This window comes from Brassica napus, chromosome A5 (assembly GCF_020379485.1).
Source record: "Brassica napus cultivar Da-Ae chromosome A5, Da-Ae, whole genome shotgun sequence".
Taxonomy (NCBI): domain Eukaryota; kingdom Viridiplantae; phylum Streptophyta; class Magnoliopsida; order Brassicales; family Brassicaceae; genus Brassica; species Brassica napus.
The window spans coordinates 15,540,181-15,554,525 of NC_063438.1; the positions used below are offsets into that span (position 1 = coordinate 15,540,181).

Consider the following 14,345-nt stretch of genomic DNA (forward strand, 5'->3'; position numbering starts at 1 on the left):
TTTGTTAGTTCACATCTTCTTCTCCTCGGTATCTGTCTACTTCTCTTCAGCTGCACATACTTGCCTTCTAAGACGTTTCGTTTGCACCAATTCTCAACTTACTCTTATCTTCGTCCATCTGTTCCTTCCCAATAGAGGCTACAGACTTCCTTCCGTCCCAGAGTCAGTGTTTTTGGTGCTGCTGCTGTTAGCAGGTTTTCGTATAGTCTCACAGTTCCACGGGTTCCGAGTAGTGAAGTTCCTTCACTCGCCGTATCAAGAGCATTTGATACTGTAAGGCGAGACCTCGGAAGAAAGTGCTTAGCAGCTGCACTTCATTAATCCGTGGTGTGGACAGTCTCGCTGGAAAAACCTAAATCTAATCCACGCATCTTTGAAGGACTCTCCAGCCTTCTGCGAGAATGTGAAATTTTGTTCTGAAGTTCTTCGCGCGCGCCTCATCGAAGAAGTTTCGTAAGAAAGCATTCTTGATGTCGCTCCAGGATGTTAAAGATCCTGTGGTTGCTGCCTAAGCCAGTGCATCGCTTCTCCATTCAGCGTGTATCTGAAGATTTGCACAGCAGGTAATCTTCGGGGACTCCTTCCATTCGAATGGCAGCGATTAGATCCTCGAACCGTTCCAAATGGTCCATAGGATGCTCGTGCGGGGAACCCAGAGTAGAGTATCTGCGACACGAGAGTGTAGTATTGAGGCTTCAGCTCGAAATTCTGCTTCTGGATCTCCGGAAGTCGAATCGCTGATCTGTTGGAATAGTACTCATCTGGGCGATTGTAATCGGCCAGTGGTTTCGATCGAGCCTCCTCATCTACAGTTGAGCAGCTCCTGTAGCATCAGCATCAGGGATTACAGTTCCCTGAGCATCTATCTGACCTGTTGCATTACGCAGATGACCGGCCTGGTCATACAGGTTCCGTTCTTATCCTGAGTTACAATAATAATGTTTACCATTTTAGACGACACGTTATCGATCGACGTACATGGTGTAGTATCGATCGTTGTCGGACGACTGGGATCGATCGACGATGACGGTCTGGTGCCGGTCGACGGTTGGTTGTGCGTATCGATCGACGACGAAGTGGTTGCGTCGAGCGTTGTGGAACGTTACCCTCTACGGATGGTGGTGCTTCCAAATGAGCAGGATCGTCTGAGAACAGCAAGTCTTTCTCCTTGTTGCTTCCGGTACCGCTGGGCATGCACTGAAAAGACAAGAAAAAGAAAGATTATTAGAAAAGGGGGTAAAGAAAAGAATAAGAACTAATAAAAAAACTTCTGCTAGGGTTATCGAAATAGAAAAGAAGAAGGGGAGTTCGCCCTAAAGCAAAACCTCTCAGGCCAGGTCCCGAGGCAGCCGCCCGGTGATAGTTTCACGATGAAACTCAGTCTCCGGGGTCGCGTCTCCGACCTGGGCTCCTTTCCGATCTGTGCAACGCTTCATCGTCTCTGCTCGTTTCCAGCTTTACCAAGAAATCGTGAATCTCCTTCCGTCGGTAGCCTTCGGCACCGTCGAGATCTTTTCCACAGTCACAGCTCTGCTTCCATGGCTTTCTCAAGCGAGCCTGTCTACCTGCTCCTGTGCTCATCTTTCTATCTGGAGTTCCCGACGGTTTTGTGCTCTCTCTTCCATGAGAAGTATCAACTGTTGCAGCCGAGCAATCTCCTTTCACCTGCACAACCGGATCTCAAGCTTATATACGTCTCAACCGCCGGATCTGTAATTTATGCTCCAGAAATGGTGTCATGTGGTGGTTACTCTCAAACGCATCCGGGTTCAAATTCCTTCACAGGTCTGAAGAATCCTCTCCCGTGCCGGGAAGATCTATAACCAAAACTCTGACTTTTACTCTGTTTAAGATTTCCAGTCTCAGACCACCGGTGGACTTGTCTCCTCCACTTCTCACGTCTTCGGTCCCGTCAACATCAAATGTTCGTCACATCTGGGAACTGTCCCCACCGAGACACCTCCACCGCCAGATCCACCAGACTCCTCTATCATCAATCAACCACCGAAGGCCAACAAAATCACAAGCTCAAGCGCTACATTGTTTCACAATCCGATAAGACAAAAGCTTACTCCTACCAGCCCAGTAACTTTAACCATTATGGTTAAGTTTACTCAAACTTCCTCTCGTCAGGGCCGAGAGAGATCGTCACCCACTTCCTCCTTTCAGGAGAGAATCTTTTTTCCACAGGTCCTCTTTGTAAAAGGTAATTCTCACCCGGTATCCAAATCGTGGACCAATGATGATGCTGGACCATCCACATCTCTCTCAACGACAGCTTCTTTTGTGGTGTCGCCCCTAATTGCGGAAACTTTGGCAATGCAAAACGCCATGATCTCTGCTCACAGTTGTGGGATAAAGTCTCTCATCTTAGAAGCTCTTTTAAGAACTTTCGGGTTTTTACCTATGATTCAAACCGTTTAACCTATCTTTTTAATGCTTTCGTTTCTTTTAATGTAACAAGTGAGTTTCACTCTCTGGCTCTGAACTCTCTACTTGTAATCTTCGATTAAGCTTAATATAATCTTCTGTTTCACAAAAAAAAAAAAAAGAACTAATAAAACTAAATCTAATGGCGATCAAAGCTCCCCGGCAACGGCGCCAAATTTGATACCACTCAAATTACCCTAAGGAGTGTTACTCTCATCAAAAGAGGTTCAGATGTAGTACTTAGGGATCGAATCCACAAGGAGCTAGGGAACAATTAAATCTAGTGTTATTAATTCTAAAGGTTGTAATGTTTTAAATAAAATAGCAATAGTAACTAGCGAGTAAATGATAAATGTAACTTAGGTTGGAAATGATATTAGATGCAGGGCCACTATTCAGGTGTTGGAGATTATAATTCCTATAGATGCCTAACTGTTGCATGCATGATATATTAGAGCTCATTCGCTTAACTCAGTGATCAGCTGTCGCATGTACCACTGGTTAACAGACTAGATCTTGTGTCTCACCGGTTAGATGCAGACACAAGAGAGTGTCGATCGATAGTCTATTAAGACGTCGACCGATACACTTTTGCCAATATCGATCGATTGTCAGTTGAGGACATCGATCAATGGGTTCTAGCCAGGCCTATGCGCGAGTATGAAAATGCTCTACAAAGATTCTAAATTGGCGGTTAGCCCTCTCTAGCAATCCTAATATGATAGATAGATGTCAGGATGGGATAACAAGGGTGCTTGAATATACAATCCTATGATCATGTTCTAGTTAGATTGGCTAAAACAAGCAATGAGTACAAATCTATCAAGAATATCACAACAAGGCAGATCTATAGTTTGGGGCTAATCCCACAAACCTATCTGATTCCTGGATCTAACAGTTGAACTACTCAGACATAGCAAAGCAATTCATATAAATAGAAACTCATAGAATAGATGATAAGGAAAATGAAACAAAGAGTTCCAATCACAAGTGATCTTCTCTCCCAAATGAAACTTGTAACAAAACTAGGTCTAGAAAAGAAAAAGCTCCCTCTGCCGTCAAACACTTAGGCAGTATATATTCTACTAGGTTAAAAACTCGTCAGGGCATTTTGGTAATTTGGCTTGGCCTTGGTTTTTAAGTCTGCTGAATCCAAAATGTCGCGTCTGGTGTCTCGACATCAATCGACGGTACATATGTTCATCGATCGATATTGATCTTCATCTGTCGAGGCATTTCCTGATATCGATCGTCAGCACTGATGCGTATCGATCGATTATTCTTCCTCTCGTCGACCTCTAAGTGGTCAGCTCGGGTGAAATGTCCTTTATGCTCCAAAATGCTCCAAAGTCATAGCTTTACTCCGAAATGCACCTGAACCTGAAAACATACCTAGAAGAGTAGAAAACATAGATATATATATATAGTAAAATAGTAATATACCATAGATAAAAATGGGTCAAATCCAGGGTATATCAGCGCTCCTTGGAGATCTTCCCCCTCGTGATGGACGTACTTGTCGTTACGAAGGTTCTTCTTCTTCGTTTTTGGATCCACATCTTTCGAGGATAGTCTCGTGGACTTATGCTTTTGAGACAAGACCTTCGTTTCCTCTTCGATTATGATGTAGTCCGTTGCTTTGTGGAGAGCATCCTGGATTGTCCGTGGTTTGTCGAGGGTTATCCATTCTCTGAATTTCGACTTGTACCAGAGCATCTTTCTGAGCGCGTCAGTGGCCACCTTGTCGCTTATCCCGCTGACCCTGGACATTATCAGCTTAAATCGGCTAATGAACTCGCAGAGGGGCTCGTCTTCCCTCTGGGACAGACTCCAGAGATCGACATCGGAAGTTTCTCTATCTATGAACATAGAGTATTGTTTGAGAAATTCCGATGCGAGCTGTCAAAAACTTCTGATAGAATTTCGCTTAAGGCGTGTGATCCATTCGAGGGCTGCTCCTTCCAGGTTCTCGACGAACAGCCGGCGTCTTTTTCGCCATCCTTCAGCCTCGCTCTTCCCGTCGTGATGTGGAAAGCCTGAAGGTGCGCCTTTGGATCGGTCGTACCGTCATACTTCGGCACTTTGATCTTCCCCGGATCGGATACCCTCATATCTGAGATGCGAGTGGTGAAGGGGGTCTTCCGAGCCCCTTCTAGCAGCCTGTCGATCTCGGGGGCAGCTCTGGTAGCGTGATGGATTTGGGATTTTACGGCTCTTACTTATGCCGCAGTCTTGGTGATATAGTCGCGAAGATCGCGAATATCCGATGTCTCCTCAGCAGATTTCCGACCTTGTCGGCGTTTGCTGCGAGTGAGCTCGGTTTGCTTTTCAGCCAGCTCCTCTTGCTTGTTCCAATATAGGATTTACTCCTTCTTGGATATCTGTCAGCGTCCTCATCGGTATTTTTGGAGACATCGCTAGGATCCAGGTCGACGTGCTCGACTTCATTATCTTCCGAATCCTTCGCGGGAGGCGGAGGACTCTCAGGGTTCCCTTTTTGATGGGAGATTTTTCGCTAGGGTTTTGACCTGAAGTTCGTTCCCGCACGGTTCCAGGGCTATCGAGTGGGGTGGTGAAGTTGAGTCTTTTCCCGCGGACTATAGTGGTTCCGCGGGGAGGGATTGCTCTGGTCCTTGCCGTTAAGGTTTCAACCTGTTTGGTCAAGGTACTCACGAGCCTGTCCTGTTCTTCCGACCTCTTTCTTAGGTGGCATACATCTTTTTAAACTCCTCGAGCGCCGTGATAGAACAAAAATATGGATCACTCTTTCGGTATGGTTGATATGAACTCAGATCCGAGGGGATTGAGAACTGATGGATCGAGGATGACACTAAGGGTTGCGGAATAGCCCAAAGATACTACCAGAAATTCGAAGGTTGCCGGATGTGACGCACCGGTCCAACACAACGAAGTGGTTCGCTTGGAGATGACCTCACCAAGAGAAGTATGAATGTTCTAAGCAAAGAACAATGAGAGAAGACTCAAAATAAGCAAAGGAAAATCGATGTGAATTTTATTAAGGAGATCATCACATACTTATAAGGTTTGTGAGTCAAAGAAACATATAGACATTTGTAGGAAAAGACAACATAGAAAATAGAAATGAATGAAAACAAGACATAGAATTTTGAAATTTGACTAAGACTGGTCAAGGTGCGGATTCTTATGTTGACTGGTCCAGATTCATAAGATGTCCAGGTTCATTCTGTGGTGATCGGGTCGTCTGCGGTAAGGAGCAGGACGGACATAAGGCTGCCCGCATGGTTGATCGTCGATGATCCATGAACGGATGAAGAGATAGCTCGACCCAAATCTTCAGAGAGCTTAAGTATCCTTCCTTTGGAGTAGTTGGAAGCATCGATCATCATGAAATCATCAAAGTGGTTGGAAAGGTCGTGATCAGCCTGATCCGGGTGTGCGGTACGTCCCAAACGGGCCAGGAAAGACAGGCTAAGTCCGAAATCTGATTCTTCTCGATGATCATGGGTTCTGAATTGACTGTTGGCTCTAGAATGGTGAATGGGTCGGGGAAAAACGCCTGTGGTTTGGCTGATTCGGTCATCAGGTCGTGGATCCATCCTTAGGTCACGTCCGGGTGCACGCGGGTTGATCCGGTACACGGCTCTGTCCTTTGATCTGGTACGGCTGAATGGCTGAACCTCAGTTGGACTGATCTGATCGTCCTGGTCACCATGCTGAGTCTGATCCACGTCCTGGTCCTGGTCCTGGGTTCTATCATTCCCTCCCTCTTCAAAAGGATTTGACCACAAATCCGGATCATCTGCGCAAAAAGGAGATAAATCAGAAACATTAAAACTTGAAGAGATATCATACTTACCCTGAAGATCAAGCTGGTAAGCATTGTCATGGAGTTTCCTGAGAATCTAGAATTGACCATCGACCCGGGGCATGAGTTTGGACTTCCTTTGTTCCGGGAATCGTTCCTTCCTCAAGTGGACCCAAACAAGATCACCTTCCTGGAAGATCACTTCTTTCCTTTTCTTGTCTGCAAGTCGTTTGTAGCCCTCGATCTTGGCTTCAATGTTGGCCCGGACCTGTTCATGCAGCTTCTTGATTGTGTCAACCTTCCTCTTGCCATCTGTACTAACTTGTTCACTTAAAGGCAAAGGTAAAAGATCAAGTGGAGACAAGGGATTAAATCCATAAAGAACCTCAAAAGGAGAAAACTTAGTAGCTGAATGCAAAGCATGGTTATAAGCAAATTCAACATGAAGCAAACATTCTTCCCAAGTCCTAAGATTCTTTTTAACCAAAGATCTAAGCAAAGCAGACAAGGTTCGGTTAACTACTTCAGTTTGTCCATCAGTTTGCGGATGACAAGTTGTAGAAAACATCAATCTAGTACCTATTTTAGACAACAAGGTCTTCCAAAAATAGCTAAGGAACTTAGCATCACGATCAGAGACAATGGTCTTAGGCACTCCATGCAATCTAACAACTTCCTTAAAGAATAAATCTGCAACTTGCACAGCATTATCAGTTTTGTGACAAGGAATGAAATGAGCCATTTTCGAGAACCTATCAACAACCACAAAGATATAATCTCGTCCAGCTTTAGTCCTAGGCAATCCAAGCACAAAATCCATAGAAATGTCTACCCAAGGATGAGAGGGAATGGGTAGAGCTGAGTACAAACCGTGGTGTGATGCTTTAGGCTTAGACTTCTTGCACACCACACATCAGCTACAGATCCTCTCAACATCTGTCATCAGGCTCGGCCAGTAGAAATGGTCATGAACCGCCTTATAAGTCTTCTTGACACCAAAGTGTCCCATAAGCCCACCTCCATGAGCTTCCCTGAGAAACAACTCCCACAAACGGTTATCAAAGAATAAGAAACCAGAATTTTGAAAGTATTTGCCATAAGCAACCTTTGAGCATTTTCGAAAAATTTCTTTAAAATCCTGATCAGAAGCATAAAGATCCTTGATAAATTCAAAGCCAAGCAATTTAGTTTCAAGGGCTGAGAGAAGAGTATACCTTCGAGACAATGCATCTGCCACAACATTCTCCTTACCTTGTTTGTACTTGATCACATAAGGGAATGTCTCAATGAACTCCATCCAACGAGCATGCCTCTTGTTGAGCTTCTGCTGACCCTTAAGGTGTCTTAGAGACTGATTATCAGTGTGGATGATGAACTCCTTAGGCCAACGATAGTTCTGCCACGTTTGAAGGGCCCTTACCAAGGGATAGAGTTCTTGGTCGTATGTGGGGTAGTTGAGCATGGCTCCTCCAAGCTTCTCACTAAAATAAGCCATTGGTTTTCCATCCTGCATCAACACAGCACCAATACCAACACCAGAAGCATCACATTCGATTTCAAAAGCTTTAGAAAAATCTGGAAGTACAAGTAAAGGGGCGTGAGTCAACTTCCCTTTAAGGATTTCGAATGATTCTTCCTGAGCTGGTCCCCATTTGAACCCCACGTTCTTCTTGATTACTTCAGTAAGAGGAGCGGCCAAGGTACTGAAGTTTTGAACAAATCGCCTATAGAAGCCGGCAAGGCCATGAAAGCATCTTACTTCACCAATAGTGGTCGGAATTGGCCAGTCCCGGATTGCTTGGACCTTCTGCTCGTCCACTCTCAAGCCATCTGCACCTACAACAAAACCTAGAAAGACCACATGATCTGTGCCAAAAGAACACTTTCCAAGGTTAGCAAACAAACGTTCCTTTCTAAGGACTTCAAGAACAGATTTCAAGTGCTGTTTGTGCTCATCAAGGTTTTTGCTGTAAATAAGAATGTCATCAAAGTAAACCACAACAAAATGACCAATAAAAGACCTCAAGACATGATTCATTAGGCGCATGAAAGTACTAGGTGCATTAGTGAGACCACAGGGCATGACAAGCCACTCATACAAACCTAGTTTTGTTTTAAAGGCCGTTTTCCATTCATCACCTTCTTTCATCCTAATCTGATGATAGCCACTTTTCAAATCTATCTTAGAAAATTACTTAGAACCATGGAGTTCATCAAGCATATCATCAAGATGAGGGATAGGATGTCGATACTTTACCGTGATGTTGTTTATGGCCCTGCAGTCCACACACATCCTCCAGGAGCCATCCTTCTTTGGTACAAGTAGAACAGGCACGGCACAGGGACTGAGACTCTCTCTGATGTATCCCTTCTCAAGCAAGTCGTTGATCTGTTTCTGCAGCTCCTTGGTCTCGACCGGATTGGTGCGGTACGCTGGTCGGTTCGGTAGAGAGGCGCCCGGGACGAGATCGATCTGATGCTCAATGCCTCTCACCGGTGGCAATCCTTTGGGATTTTCTTCTGGAAACAAATCAGAATAATCCTGCAAGATATCTAAAAACTCACTCGGAATCTCCGGTGCAAGGTCAGAAGAAGATGAGGCCAAGAGACACTCTTTATAAATCAGTAAGAGAAATGGCTTTTGAGAGCAAAGAGACTTCCTTACCTGACTTTCTTTGACAAAGAAGTTGGAGTTTCTGGTACTGGTCTCAGGTTTATCAGCTTTAGAGTCTTGGTCTCGGTTCTTCTTAAGCTGGACCTGGTCTTGATGGACTTCCGAAGGCGACAAAGGCACCAAGGTGATCTTCTTTCCCTTATGATCAAATGAGTGCCGGTTTGTGAAACCATCATGCACTGCCTTCTTGTCAAATTGCCAAGGCCGGCCCAAGAGAACATGGCAAGCTTCCATGGGAAGCACATTGCACACAACCTCATCCTCATATCGGCCAATGGAGAGTGGAACCGTGACTTGCTCCTTCATATACTGTTCTCCGGCCTCATTGAGCCACTCCAACCTGACAGGACGAGAAAGAGGCCGAGTAACAAGCCCAAGTTTCTTTACAAGGGTGTCACTAGCCACATTAGTGCAACTACCTCCATCAATAATTAAAGAACAAACTTTATCAGAAATGAGACATCTAGAGTGAAAGAGATTCTCCCTTTGTTCTTTGTCATTGGATTTTGGTTGGACACTCAAGGCATGCCTAGTAACCAGTAGTGAACCATGGCTCGGCTCATCAAGAACATCCTCATCATAGATCGGATCAGAACTCTCCACAAAGGTCGAGCAAAACTCGTCGATCACTCCATCGACCTCCTCATCAAAGATGGGATCAGTGGTGTCGTCCAAGACCTTCCTAGTAACAAGAAGGGGACCATGAACCGGGAAGTCAAGTGCTTCTTCCTCATCATCATCATCATACACTGGTCCGAGATCCTCCTAGTCTTCTTCAGATTCGACTTCTCCATTCTCCAAGAGCACCATCACCTTTTGGTTTGGACATCGGTTGGCATAGTGGCCAAGGCCATGACACCTAAAGCATTGGATGTCTCTGGTTCGTTTGGTAGCCTCTTCTTTCTTTTCTCTATCAACACGAGCAGGGACATTAGTCTTAAAAGCTGTATTTGTTGTGGAAGAAGACTTACCCTTGTCTTGATAGTTTGGCTTGGAAGCAAAGGTCGGTTTAGAAGCAAAGGTTGGTTTAGTGAGACCCTTTCTCTTGACTTGTTGCTCGATCAGCACGGCCTTGTGTAGCATCTGCTCCATGCTGTCATAGTCTTCCAGCTCTATGCGGTCTTGTATGTCCCGGTTGAGCCCGGTAAGAAATCTGGCCATGGTGGCGTCTAAGGGCTCTTCTACATCAGCTTTGATCATCAAGGGCTTCATCTCCTGGTGATAGTCCTCAACTGACTCAGAACCTTGAAGCAAACACCTGAGTTTATGGTGTAGATCTCGGTGGTAATGGTCGGGAACAAAGCGTCTCCGCATCAGCATGGAAAGCTCATCCCACGTATCAACTGGCGGCTCACCTGCTCTCCTCCTGCTAGTCACAACTCGATCATACCAGTTAATAGCATAGCCAGTAAACTCAGCAGCAGCAAGACTAACCTTTCTAATATCAGAAAAATTTTGACAATCAAACACAAGTTCAATGTTTCTTTCCCATTCAAGAAAAGCATCCGGATCATTTTTGCCATCAAAACTTGGAATTTTCAATTTCAAACCACCCAAGCCATCATTGGTTCTTTCATTTCTACCAAAAGGATTGACATCACCTCGGTTTTGATGCCTAGGAACTCTCCTTTGACGGTTGATGGATCGATCATCATCATGATATACCTTGGATTTGACCCGTTTTCATCCATGGTATATAGGTGTTTTACTATATATATATATATATATATATATATATATATACTACTCTCTAGGTATGTTTTCAGGTTCAGGTGCATTTCGGAGTAAAGCTATGACTTTGGAGCATTTTGGAGTTTAAAGGACATTTCACCCGAGCTGACCATGTAGAGGTCGACAAGAGGAAGAACAATCGATCGATACATCAAGTGCTGTCGATCGACACCATGAGATGCCTCGACAAATGAAGATTAATATCGATCGATGTACACAAGTACCATCGATCGATGTCGAGACATCGGACATGCGACATTTCGGATCCAGCGGACTTGAAGCCCTAGTCCAAGCCAAATTACGAAAATGCCCTGACGAGTTTTTAACCTAGTAGATTATATACTGCCTAAATGTTTTGACGGCGGGGAGAGCTTTTTGTTACAGTTTTACTTTGAGAGAGAGAGAGAGAGAGAGAGAGAGAGTTTTGGAGAGAAGATCACTTGTGATTGGAACTCCTTGTTTTCGTTTCTTTTCATCTATTCTATGAATTTCCATTTCTTCATTGTCATGAATTGCTTTGCTATGTCTAAGTAGTTCATTTATTAGATCCAGGGTTCAGATAGGTTGGTGGGATTAGCCCCAAACTATAGATATGCCTTGTTGTGATATTCATGATAGATTTATATTCATTGCTTGTTTTAGCCTTGCTAACTAGAACTTGATCATAGGATTGCATACTCAAGCACCCTTGTTATCCCATCCTAACATCTATCTATCATATTAGGACTGCTAGAGAGGGCTAACCGCCAATTTAGTATCTTAATAGGGCATATCATACTCGTGCATAGGCCTGGCTAGAACCCGTCGATCGATGTCCTAACTGACTATCGGTCGACGTAGGTAAAGGTGTATCGGTCGACGTCCCTATAGGACCATCGATCGACACTCTCTCGTTGTCAACATACTAACCGTTGAGACACGAGATCTAGCTTGTTAACCAGTGAAACATACGACAGCTGATCACTGAGTTAAGCGGTTGAGCTCTAACATATCATGCATGCAACAAATAGGCATCTATAGATATTATAATCTCCAACACCTGAATAGTGGCCTGCATCTAATATCATTTCCAATCAAGTTACATTTACTATTTACTTCGCTTGTTACTATTGCTATTTCATTTAAACATTTACAACTCTTAGAATTAATAAACACTAGATTTAATTGTTCCCTAGCTCCTTGTGGATTCGATCCCTAAGTACTACATCTGAACCTCTTTAGATGAGAGTAACACTCCTTAGGGTAATTTGAGTGGTATCAAATTTAGCGCCATTGCCGGGGAGCTTTGATCGCCATTAGATTTAGTTTTATTGATTCTTATTTTTTCTCTACCCCCTTTCTAACATAATCTTTTTCTTGTCTTTTCAGGTGCATGCCCAGCGGTACCAGAAGCAACAAGGAGAAAGACTTCCTGTTCTCAGACGATCCTGCTCACTTGGAACGCACCATCCGTAGAGGTCAACGTTCCACATCGCTCGACGCAACAACTCCGTCGTCGATCGATACGCACAACCAACCGTCGACCGACACCAGACCTTCATTGTCGATCGATCCTAATCGTTCGACAGCGATCGATATTACACCGCGTACGTCGATCGATACCGTGTCGTCAAAAATGGTAAACTTTATTATTCTAACACAGAACGAGAACGGAAACCTGTATGACCAGGACGGTCATCTGCGTAATGCAACAGGTCAGAAAATAGACGCTCAGGGGACTGTAATCCCTGATGCTGATACTACAGGAGCTGCTCAACCTGTAGACGAGGACGCTCGATCGAAACCACTGGCCGACTACAATCGCCCAGATGAGTACTATTCCAACAGATCAGCTATTCGGCTTCCGAAGATCCAGAAGCAGAATTTCGAGCTGAAGCCTCAATACTACACTCTCGTGTCACAGATACCCTACTCTGGGTTACCACACGAGCATCCTATGGACCATCTAGAACGGTTCGAGGATTTAATCGCTGCTATTCGGATGGAAGGAGTCCCCGAAGATTACCTGTTGTGCAAGCTCTTCAGATACACGCTGAATGGAGAAGCGATGCACTGGCTTAGGCAGCTACCCACATGATACTTAACATCCTGGCCAACATCAAGAATGCTTTCTTACGAAACTTCTTTGATGAGGCGCGCGCTGAAGAACTGCGAAACAAGATTTCCACATTCACGCAGGAGGCTGGAGAGTCCTTCAAAGATGCGTGGATTAGATTTAGGTTCTTCCAGCGAGACTGTCCACACCACGGATTAAACGAAGTGCAGCAGCTAAGCACTTTCTTCCGAGGTCTCGCCTTACAGTATCAAATGGCTCTTGATACGGCGAGTGAAGGAAACTTCACTACTCGGAATCCGTTATAAGCTGTGAGACTTATCGAAAACCTTGCTAACAGCAGCAGCACCAAAAACACTGACTCTGAACGGAAGAAGTCTGTAGCCTCTATCGGGAAGGAACAGATGGACGAAGTAAGAGCTAAGTTAGATGTGGTGCACGAGCTTCTTAGGAAGCAAGACTGTTTAGCTGAAGGAGAAGTAGTAGATACGGAAGGAGAAGAAAATGTGAACTACATCGGAGGTACCGGATTCCAGAAATTTGGAAACCAGGGCGGAAACAGAAACTTCTTTGGAAATGGTCAAAGAAGTAACCAAAGTTCACAATTTCAAAAACCCTTCGACAACAGCAAAAGCTACTCGAACTCTTACTACCATAATCCACCACCCCAGACTCAGGAAAGCAAAATCGAAGAAATGCTTGATCAAGTACTGTTGGGACAACAACAAATTACCGTGGATTTCTGTTGGGGTCAAAATCAGTCACGACAGAATCAATGCCTGAAAGTACGTAAAAATCAGCATGAACGTTTTTACGAAAAAGTAATCTTCGTAAAGATATCTTTACAAAGAGCCTTGCGGTAAAATCTTGTTCAAATCTCAATCAAACCACTAAATACCGATTGTCCGAAGGAAACAGACATGTATCCAATTCGGCCGCGGACAAGTTCGAGTACGACAATCGGACCACGGACAAGCCAAGCTCGATCGATACGCGGCGACCAAGCATGCACACAGCTCGGTCGCTACGTAGCGACCGAGATCAGCCAAGTTCGGTCGCTACGTACCGACCGAGATCAGCCAAGCTCGGTCGCTACGTAGCAACCGAGTGTCCGTCCCGCTCGGTCGCTACGTAGCGACCAAGCTCGAGCCAAGCACAGTCGCTACGTAGCAACCAAGCTCAGCCAAGCTCGGTCGCTACGTAGCGACCGAGCTCAGCCAAGCTCGGTCGCTACGTAGCGACCAAGCGTGCGTTCTGTTCGGTCGTTACGTAGCGACCGAACTCTTCCGAAACGTCGATGCGACACCAGTTCATGCATTCTCGTCTATCCTACGATGCTATCTCCCGAAGACCGTAGCGAACTCAGTTCATGTCTTCCGACCATTCTAATACATCAATCAAACTTTGCGGTAAAAACCGCGGAAAGTTCGTTCTTTATCGAAAGATGTCGTAATAAACGTTTCGAGTCGGAAGACGGCCCAAAGGGACCTAAGACACGACTTGAGGCCCAACTTACGATTTCTTAACCAAAAGCCCATACACCGTATGACGGTTTACGCTTGGCGCGCAAGGAAGGATAAATGTCAAGTTTCCGCGGATAAATACGAAATTTTGAGGATAATTACGAAGATCGGAAAAAATGGAATATCTCCATTTTTATGCTATGACGG

General features: G+C 44.8%; 2 non-coding genes across 2 annotated transcripts; one reads left to right on the forward strand and one right to left on the reverse strand.

Moving 5' to 3' along the window:
• The first annotated feature begins 319 nt into the window (after positions 1-319).
• Positions 320-424, forward strand: LOC125609685. Its single transcript, XR_007339837.1, has one exon. It is a non-coding gene; the product is annotated as a small nucleolar RNA R71 (small nucleolar RNA).
• Positions 425-12,767: 12,343 nt separating this feature from the next.
• On the reverse strand, positions 12,768-12,874 carry LOC125609683. The gene has a single exon (XR_007339835.1). It is a non-coding gene; the product is annotated as a small nucleolar RNA R71 (small nucleolar RNA).
• Positions 12,875-14,345: the final 1,471 nt, after the last annotated feature.